This window comes from Ascaphus truei, chromosome 20 (assembly GCF_040206685.1).
Source record: "Ascaphus truei isolate aAscTru1 chromosome 20, aAscTru1.hap1, whole genome shotgun sequence".
Classification (NCBI taxonomy): Eukaryota; Metazoa; Chordata; class Amphibia; order Anura; family Ascaphidae; genus Ascaphus; species Ascaphus truei.
In genome coordinates, this window is record NC_134502.1 from 19549619 (window position 1) to 19558844 (window position 9226).

Here is a 9226-nt window from a genome sequence, read left to right on the forward strand (position 1 = left end):
TTGTAAGGTTAAAAACTGTATCTGTCAGCTATGTTCTTTTCAGGGCCTGAATAGGTTAAAACAGCCAAGCTTTATTTTCGCAAAAAGACTAGATGGTAAAAGTATTTCAGCTTTAGACCAGCTGTCCCAGGATATCTATTACATAAGAAACAAGATTATAAGAAACAAGACCTCTAGTCTTGTTTCTGACCCCATTAGTAGTTATTGACCTTTGATCCATATTTCTACTAATTTAGGCCAGATGATATATGTCATTTTAGATGTATGATCTATACATGGGAACTGAATTTGTAACAGATGTATGAAATTGAAACACGATGTATTGTCCTTGTCTTGGGTATAAAAGAACTGCCTTGATGACATATTAAACAGAGGAAAGAAATCATTGTGCATTGTGTGCATTGAATCTTTGCTTCTCCGAGCTCGACTATCATATCTGAGACCAGAAGCATATAGCAGCTGCGTGATGAATCTCCCCGGGTCGAGTAGAAGAAGTTGCCTGCTCTAAGGTCTGGTCAGGTAGACTGGACCTAACAAATGGTGTCAGAAAAAAGTGGGATTTGCACAGAAAAAAGGTGAGAAAAACATATTTTATTGTTTCTCACCGTTTCTCTGCGAATCTAAAGAACCTAAATTTTATAGGGCAGAAGAATCGAGAGTTTGAGTCTCCGATTTATATAACAAAGGGTTGGAGTCCCATTTGTTTAATTGAAACGGGCTGTACTGATATGGTGTCTCAGATATGATGGTAATTTAGGATAAGCTAATAATTGTTTAGGTTAAGATATTAAGAATGATAAGACTAACCTTATTGTATGCTTGTTAAGATAAAATTCCTTTATAAGTTGTTTATGGGATTATAGGTATACTGTATGAAGAAATGTACTGTAGGATGAGTTAAAATAACCCTTATGGATGAATGCAGTGTGGCATAGGTGCCTCAATTAACTCTCAAGCACAGCAACAAAGCTGGGAAGATAAAAGATTTTTTTTTTGTCTGTCTCCCTCTCACGTTGCCTGCATGTATAAACCGCTCTAGCCCCCACCTTTTTTCCCCCAGTGATTTGTTACACAGGAAAGGAACAGGAATGTTGAAGACAGACAGAGAAGAAAAAAAGAGAGAGACAAGAATTAGAAAGTTGAAATAATAAGAATTTTGTTTTATAGGACAAGTTACAGAGATGGTTTTCTTTTTGTTGAAATGTTGTTAGCAAGTCAGCAGAGCTCTTAGGAGAGAGAAAGACAGAAACATATAATTTTTCCAATTTAATTTTAAGACATGCAAACCCAAATTATTTGTGCCACATTAACCAAGTATGAGTGTATATTAAGTTGAATTAATAATATTTTCCCGTCTGAATTGAAAAGTGTAAAACAAGAGTATAACAGGTATAGGTTTCTTTTTCCATTAGAATGTTTTTATTACATTTTCAGGCATGAATATGATAAAAAGGTTGATTGTATGTAATCCCTGTGTGTGTGCTTGTAAGAATCTGAGTGAATTCTATCCATATGAAAGTGTTATTTGCATTGAATAATAAGAAAAACGGTTTATTGTATGTATACAAAATTACTATTCAGGGCAAGTGCTTCTAAAATAAGAATATAATTAATTGCTCATGTTGAAATTTAATTTTTAAAAGGAGTACACCCCCATTATAATATAAACTAATTAATACTGGAAAGGGGAAAGTTTTGGGTATCTGTGGAGAAAAAAAGAATAAAGAAAGGATTAATTATTTTTGTAAACAGTTCTGTCACTGGAATAATAAGGATGTTTATCGTACTGGCCAGGCGATTTATTTCCTTAAACAGAATTACAATTCTTTTTCTCTAAATCTCCACAGATAAAATCAGGTGAATATGTTATATAGAAATAACAGGCGAAATATATTCTAGACACAAAGCTAACTAGAAGCTCAGCATTTTAAAATTAGTTAAAAAAGTTAATTATGATATAAAAAAAAAAAGGATATCTTTATAAATTTAGTCTGCAGGATCAAATTGTTTTGTTTTCCTATTTATTAGAATAGGTGAGAAAATATGTGTCTGTTATTTTTGTAAAAACTGGTTGAATGTGTGAATGAAGCGTAAAATTCTGTTTGTTTTGTGTCTGCACTCTGTGCTGTTTTTGTGTATAACCAGTAACTAAAACTGTCTAAAGTATATATTAAGTCTATAATTTTCTGTTTAACAAAGATCCAGTTTTAATTTTTGAATACCAGTAACATTATCGGGCTCTGTGACGAGCTGCATATTTCAAGCTGTCCTAAATTGTATTGCAGTAACCAGTAATTAACCTTTTTTTTTGTTACAAGGTTCTGGCAGGAAGCCCAGAGAGTTATTTTGAGCTTGGTATATGGCTTGAAATGGAAACAGTTGTAAATTGATTAATATAGAGTTCAAATGAACAAAGGACAGTAACCTAGAATGAGCACTCTAAACACCTGGTGGGTGGGTAATAAAGTGGTTAAAACTTAAATCTTTAATATCCGTGTAAAATGATGGGAATTAAAACAGATATTAAATGCTCAGAACCTATAGTATGAGCACAATGTAATGTTCTGGATCACTGATTAACTGCATAGAATCATTAAACTAGTGTCTTGCAGTGCGAACAGTGAAGTGGATAAAGTAACCACTAGTCCAATGTAATCAGCACAAAATACTCTAGTGCTGATGTACGTATAAGTGTGCAGACCCTGAAATAGCAGTAAAGCAATGGACAAGGAAAACTGACCCTAGCGAGGTCTGCCAGTATACTAGAGGGTTCTATGTGGAATTATTTTTCTGCAAAGTTGATCAAATATTTAATATTTTATCATTTTTTAACCATCTTTTTCTCTCAAATGTGTCCCACCTTTAAATCTGTGTCTATGAGTTTTTTTATGCTACAGGTTGTTCTTTCAGCAAACCAGATGTTATTTGGTGTTCTAAAAGTTTCTGTCAGAAGACTATAGCAGATTATATTTATATTCAGTAGGGGGTTTTTTTTTTTTTTTTTTGAGATTTTTAATGTAAATTTTATACCCAAAGGTTTCAGGTTAGTTTTGCTATACGTCAAGCAATTCCATTAAGGTTATGCTTTAAATGCTGTTATCCTTTATGTGATATTGTTCACATGTAATAAAAGTGAACAAAAGGAGGGTGTTATTGCTGTTATTATTGCTGGCTGCCCCTGAAACCGAATGGCAAGGGCTGAGATTGTCAGCTCTTGGGTATAATATTTTACCTTACTGTGTTGCCTATAATTTTTCCCTTTGATACTGTCCCCCATAGGGGTATAAGATAGGAATTGTGTATGTGGGATTAACTGTGTAAGACCAGTGGGCTAGTTAATGCATTCTCTGTGTATTCCCTTTGCCTCATGGGACTGCAGCTGTCTGTGCGAGTTTATAAGTGGATTGCCTTGTATGGGTGGCCCCTTATGAGAAATAGCTGCAGAGCAGTCTCCTGGCACATGATAGAAAACGGAGGGGATATTTTGGCCTGTCAGCAAGGTATTCTTAGCTGGTGTCTTAGAGAAGAGAAGGTTTTAGAACCCCACATGATAGGTGCAAATGGTGAAGTGCAAGCTCTTGTGTCTACATGTTGGTTGTATGTGTTTTAAACCTACAATGCATTGTGTTTGTCCTGTGATTTAAACCCAGGTTGGTGAATTAGCATGTGAATAAGCATTCCAATGCCCCAGCTCAGATATGGAGTGCTTGAAAGTGAACTGACCCTGTTATTTCCTATGTCATGTTCCATTAGCCCTTGAACTGTGAAATTTCTTGTGTGTCAGTTTTAGGGGGATATTTGGGTGGAAATATAATTATTATGGTTGCAGGAGTGAGGGGTCCAAAGTGCTGGTAGTCACTTAATTTTCCCCAGCAAGCAGGCATGATTTGACAGTGCGCAGGGTGAATTACACCAGGGCTTCCCTGTGTCCCCCAGACTTCTGGATTTTGAGCCCAAATCCCCCCAAGTTATTTCCCTAATAAGTATAAGGTCCCCCAAAGTATATTCTCTGTTTCTTGTGTTTCTGTGTGTTTCCAAGGTCCTATCCGAATAAACCGCAATGTATTTTTCTGCCTGTTTTGCTTTGTGACCGATCCCTTAAATATAAAGGTGTATTTGGCCTGGCCTACCGTGACAATCAGAAAGAATTTTTCTCATGGGAAGACCAATGGTACCCCCAGGTACATTTTAGATTTAATGTTGTATGATTATGCTCTAAACAAACGATTTTAATCAGCGTCTATTGTGTGAAACTAATGCAATTGTTTGAGTGTCTCATGTTCAGGTGCAGTCCTTCTAATTAGATGAAGATAAAGGTGACGCAAAAGCGCTTTTCATCTAAAGTGGAGAGGCCCATTCCAGATGCTACCCCGTCAGAGTATTTTCCTGGATCCATGTTACACAAGTGCACCCACAGTCGCTTCAAAATTAAACCTCAATACAGAAGGGAAGGCCTAAAGACACAGTTATTTTCAGTTGGTGTTTTGGGTCACAATAAAACCCGGCACTAACCAAAGAAGGAGAAAAGTTCGTACCAGAAATCCGGACCTCAATATATGAACTTTGAACTTTTTAATAACCTTTTTTACAGGTTTTATTATTTTAATTACAATGTTTATGCTGTTAGGTTTATATAAGTGGTGTTCACATTAAGATGATAGGGTAGTAACAGGAATATTTTGTTTAATAATATGTCTTTTGTTTTATTGTCCTGTGTATAGCATATATGCACACCTTCTTGTTATATAATGGAATCCTGGTAAACAAAGCCCACATCTTATGTGCAATGTAACCCAATGTACTATCCATACCCAATAAGTTGCACCCCAGGAACACGAGAGTTATATTTAACCCCTTGAAAAAAGACAAGAATGCTATAAGATATTTGTAGAACTGTATATATATAAAAGAAACTGGTTACGAAGGGAGTAGAAATACGACTTTGCCCTAGGGAAGTTATTGACTCTGTGATAGAAGGATAGATAAAGTATTATCCTGCAACTAGACCAGGTTATGTTATTTGGGAAAGTGATTTTAGTGTTTAAAGGTAGAAATGAGGGTTGGGATTTGTTGGGACTTGGTGGTTAGATTATTTCGCTGGGAGCGAAGCTAGTGGATGTTTTTGTATGTATGTTTGTCCTACTCATTACTCTCTGTGTTATGAACAGCAATACTTTGGTCCAGAAGTGTGTTGCAACCCCCCCACCGATGCTATGTCTCTTTTTGGTGATGAAAATGTCAGCAGTCCCCCAGAAGAAGAGACCAAAAAAAGAAATCAACTGGGCCGATACAATGGCCAGATAGGAATCAAGTTATGCACTATGGGACTATTTTTTTGGTCCAGCAGGACTATGATATGGTTAACCGTTCTTTAAAAAGACTGTCTCTAAAGGATACGAGGGGGCTGAGAAGATTGGATATGAGGAAGGTGGGAAGGGTGTGTGTCAACCACAAGGAAAGGATCACAAGTCATCCATTTTGACTACGGCATCCATTTTGTCTGTTCCGATATTCTGAGTAAATGTAGTATGTAAGATGTATGTGTTGGGCAGTCGCTCCTAGGAAATATTAACCCACACCAACCCCCACTTATGCTCAGAAATAGAATTTAAATAATGTTCCCCCTACCTAAGCAAAGGATACGAAATTGAAAGGCATTAATTATTAAAAGTAGCTCAGTTAAGAGAGTTGCGGGAGGTCTAATACCTTTTTAGGAATGTATGATTTATATGCAAAAGGGGATTTTTTAGTAGTCAATATAGATGCCGTTTTTAACGATACTAAAGATGCTATTTTAAGACTCAGTAGCAAATAGCAACAAATTAGAGCAACAGTATTGCAAAATTGTATGGCACTAGATTATCTGTTGGCAGCACAAGGAGGGGTTTGTAAGTTAGTAGGTAAAGAATGTTGTGTTTATATTGATGACCAATCAAAAAGTATACATCATGACATGGACACTCTACCAGAAATTCAATCTAGAATGCGAGAGGAACCAAAAGGGTTCGATTGGACATTTGGTCTTGGAAATTGGCTAGGTGCGTTGGGATTGAAAATTCTTTATGGAATCATGGCAATCGCAAGTTTATTACTTTGTGTGTATATGTTAATTCAGATGGCTAAAAGTGTAATCAGCTCTATTTTTGCCAAAAGAAAGCTGCTTCTGCTTCTAGCTCTACAGTTATGTATATGTTTCCCACAATGAGAGCGAGAAATACCAATAGTCTTGGTACTCGTCAACCACCCATATGTTCATCTCTGATTATCAAACGAGGTACCTAAAAGAGATAGGTTTCTGCATCCCCATGGTCTCTTAGAGGTTTCTCCCTTGGAGTTTTTCCTCTCCTGAGTGGTGTGTAGAAGAATAAATGGGACTGGTCGATTGGATTGTTCTTCCAGAACAAAAGGAGGGAATGTAAGGTTAAAAACTGTATCTGTCAGCTATGTTCTTTTCAGGGCCTGAATAGGTTAAAACAGCCAAGCTTTATTTTCGCAAAAAGACTAGATGGTAAAAGTATTTCAGCTTTAGACCAGCTGTCCCAGGATATCTATTACATAAGAAACAAGATTATAAGAAACAAGACCTCTAGTCTTGTTTCTGACCCCATTAGTAGTTATTGACCTTTGATCCATATTTCTACTAATTTAGGCCAGATGATATATGTCATTTTAGATGTATGATCTATACATGGGAACTGAATTTGTAACAGATGTATGAAATTGACACACGATGTATTGTCCTTGTCTTGGGTATAAAAGAACTGCCTTGATGACATATTAAACAGAGGAAAGAAATCATTGTGCATTGTGTGCATTGAATCTTTGCTTCTCCGAGCTCGACTATCATATCTGAGACCAGAAGCATATAGCAGCTGCGTGATGAATCTCCCCGGGTCGAGTAGAAGAAGTTGCCTGCTCTAAGGTCTGGTCAGGTAGACTGGACCTAACAGGGTTCTATGGTTTCCTTAATAGTATTTATTTCCTCATCCATAATGGCCATTTTTTTCTTGTGCTGCAATGTTATGAGTTTCATCAATTCAGATGATGCATGGTCAACAATGCCTTCCCAGGCCTTCATGAACACAGCATCATCCAAATCAAATGATGGGCGCTTTTTGATTGTCAAACCTCTAGGGATTATTTTATTTTTTATATATTTGTTCAGATATAGCATATCAAACCATTTTCTGGTGTCTTTAAACAAAAGGGCTTCTAATTTTGTGAATTCTCTATTTAGAATCTCCCTCTCACTTCTTGGAACTGATTCCATTCTTTGGGCGGAGAGATTAATGTCATTATTTCTTAACTGTCTTCTAGTGAAGACATTTGAACCTTGACGTTCCAAGTTGTATAGCAGTGGATGCAGCCTCTAGTCCTAGAACTATAAATGGGTAACAGTGAGTGAGGGAGTGGGGGAAGTGGATGGACTGGGCGCTTCCTAAACAGTATATTAATCAGTGTGATAAGTGACACACCTTAAGTACACACAATAAACCTTACACCATATAGTGCTAAATAAAATGAAATACAGAAATACACAGTATATATACACACGATGAACCAATATACAAATAAATGTAGAACGGTTATCAAAACCATACTGTCCTACAACCAAACACTTCTCCATACAGACACTACATTAAAATCAATTTCCTTTAATAATCCTAACTGATCTCACAATCTATATCATCACAAGCCAATGAAACACCTCACATAACAATATAAATGATGCATAAAATCTATGCACCATATTCAATGCAATGTAGGTAGGTGCAACGCACAGCAAAAACGGTGATAGCAGGTCTGGCAAAAATATTTCTTTATTATGAGGACATAAAAATGAGCCCAATGAGGTTAGGGGGGGTGTTTTTGGCATCTACCCCTGCCTTCAGGGCCACTGGAGCCCCCTTTTCTAGGTTTGAATAGCATTATGTCCAGAAGTGTTCATCTCACTTTATAACCTGATGGGTTTTTCATGCTGAGCACCACATTACCTTACTGTATGAACCATATTCATTCGGCAAATGAATCAACCAAGTAAACAAAAATAAATAAAGTACTACTGACCTCATCAATACGAAGTGTCCGTCGCCAGCAACATCCTTGTCTTGCCCACAACATACATAGCAAATACAAAGCCAATAGATTGCAAGTACATTCAGATATCAATTAACCCCTTAAACACCTTATCAGATAATATATATATACAGTAAATATATATATATATAGTTGCATGATGAAGCCACTGTACAAATTCATGGGTGAAGGGTGGGTATCGGGCCTGTGTGGCTTAACCCCTTAATCACCTTTGCGGTTATTATCTGATAAGGTGTTTAAGGGGTTAATTGATATCTGAATGTACTTGCAATCTATTGGCTTTGTATTTGCTATGTATGTTGTGGGCAAGACAAGGATGTTGCTGGCAACGGACACTTCGTATTGATGAGGTCAGTAGTACTTTATTTATTTGAATATGCTAGTTAATGTTTTTAATAATGGGCAATTAATTTATTATCCATATCTGGATAAAAGTTATTTTGCACATTATTGTACTGTAGATGTTGGGGGGGAGGGTGTATGTATTGAATGTATAGGCCAGGTTTATTTTTTTTACATTCAGGGTTAGTTCCGTGGTTCTGCTTGGGGGCTGTACAGGGGAGCAGGGGGTCCCCCGACCTGAAACCAATGCGGTTCAGCTCCGGAGACCCCCTGCACATCTACACTATAAATAAAAATGTATTTCAAATGTATTTATTTATAGTCATTTATTTATTTATTTATTTAGATTTATTTATTTTTTGGGCGGCTGCTGTGTGTGATTTTTTTTATTGTGGGTAGCGGGAGTGGGTGAAGGGGGTATTAGCCCCAACGGTGGTTGTTTAGGGCTTGCGGGGGGTAGCGGGAGGGCTTAACCCCTTCATGACCGTAGCGGTATTAACTGCTACGGCCGTGAAGGGGTTAAGTGCACTCGCAACCCCCCTGCAAGTCCTAAACTCACACCAAGGGCCAAATACCCCCTTCACCCACCCCCGCTACCCACAATAAAGCGGGCACAGTGAGTTAACCCCTTCATTGCCTTAGCGGCTATACGCTATGGTAATGAAGCAGCATTTCTGTATTTTTAATAATATTGTGCAGGAGCAGGGGGTCCCCTGAGCATTAATTTCTGACTCAGGGAACCCCCTGATCACTGTACAATATTTTTAAAATACAGAAATGCTGCTTC